This window comes from Xiphophorus couchianus, chromosome 1 (genome assembly GCF_001444195.1).
Source record: "Xiphophorus couchianus chromosome 1, X_couchianus-1.0, whole genome shotgun sequence".
Classification (NCBI taxonomy): Eukaryota; Metazoa; Chordata; class Actinopteri; order Cyprinodontiformes; family Poeciliidae; genus Xiphophorus; species Xiphophorus couchianus.
This window is the reverse complement of record NC_040228.1, coordinates 14,539,978-14,541,936: the sequence shown is the minus strand read 5'-3', so window position 1 is coordinate 14,541,936 and position 1,959 is coordinate 14,539,978.

Sequence of the window (1,959 nt, the reverse complement as noted above, 5' to 3'; positions counted from 1 at the left end):
CAAAATAAAACCATGTTATTAAAAAAATAGGATGACTTATCATGTATTGTTCTTCAAGAGTTACTCTTGCCACATAACAAAATATTTCTATCCTATTACAACTTTGATCAAACAACTTTGATAAATATGAAGTATCCTCAAGGAGAATTTTACATTATGTGTTGCATAATTGTTCAAATACAATAAAAACTTAATTCTCAGACATATTTTTCTTTGTAAATCAGAATTTGACATATATAAAACTAATCTATAACCATTTGCTCCCTGGCAAAATAAACACTTTCTTATGTTTTTTAAACAACGGCTATAAGTCGGTTTGTAACTCTTCTTCATCGGGTCTCGACATCGACATGTGGGTCGGAGTTCTCTGTTCTGAACGGAAACAAGGAAGAGAGTCAGTCAGCACCGATTCAAAGGTCTTTGACTGTTTGTTTGCTCGTTCCATTTATATCCTTCCATCCATCCAGCTGTCCCCCTCTTCCCACAGTTTATTAGGTCTGCATGAATGGGTGTGTGGATCTATTCCAGCTCAGGATTTCTCTGAACCACCATCTGTCTCACTGCTACAGCTGTGTCATAAAGCTATGTGAATAAGTATTTATCCCCTTACGTCTTCCTTCTGCTTTTGCCTTCTTTGTCACGCTCACAAGTTTTAGATAATCAAATAAATTTTAATATCATAAAACAGTTTGTTAAATGACTTATTAAGGGAGGGATATGCTATCTAGAATAACCTTGCTGTGTGTGAAAAACTAATTTGTTCTCATATTTACAAAAATCAAGATTTAATTGTGATTAAAATTCATTTTTGGAAACCTGAGTTAAATTTCAACACTATTATCAAATTACTGCTACACTTGTCGGGTCAGTAAATCACTTCAACAGACCCAGTTTGACAACATGAAGTAGGCTACAATGTCTCAAAAGTAACGTCTACATGTAAGAATATTTAAGAATAGATTCAAATAAATCCATTGACTTATATTATCCATATTACTAAGGTTGAAAAGAGCACAGAATAACAACTAAAGTACTGAATGAGTCAATTACTCCACCTAAAGTCAGTGTTCATGATTCAGCAACAATAAATAACAAATAAATAAATGGCACTCAATGGAGATTTCTATGGATTAAACAACTGCTGACCAACAAGAACACAGAGGCCCTCATTTCATTTCCCAAAACACATTTTGATGATTGCCAACACTTTTGGGTCAATATTCTGTGGACTCCTGAGACAAGTTGAACCTTTTGGCACATCTCATTACATTTGTTGTTAAACTAATAACATTTCAGAAGGAGAAATCATAACTGTAAATGTATTTATACAAAAAGAAATTGCTAGTCAAGATACATAAGTTTCACTGATCCGTGGGGTGTGATGACAGCAGCATAAAAAAGAAACAAAGTTCTTTTAAATGTCTTTAACAAGCTGGTATATAAAGCCTATCAGTGTTTGGTCAGTAAAGAAAGAGACAACTGTTCTAGAAAAGCAATTTAAATGTCATGTACGAAGCATTAGATATAAGGTTTGTCTTTCTTCTGTAGTCAGGTCAGATGCCTTTAATAATGCAGCTAATAATGCAGTGCTGCCATTATGTGTTCAGGTGGTGGTACTGCAGGTTCTGAAATCAGAAAACACCAGCAGATCCAAACAGCTGTCTACTGAATTAGTTAATTTTTAAATTCCTCTTATTTCTTTATATTTACTCTTATTTTGTTATGATATGATTCAAGGATTGATTGAGATTTTGTTAATCTCTAAATCTAATCTTGATCATATATCGTTTTACTGCTGTTGATGTTGAAGCTTTTAAAAAGATAACATTTGAGGAACATGAAACTAATATTTTACCAAGACGTAACTCAAAGATCTGTTAGCTAAGCAGTAATGACTTACTGAAAGATGAAACATCTCTCAGGTTTTTGTTGGATTTTTAGATGTTCAGGTAATAACAC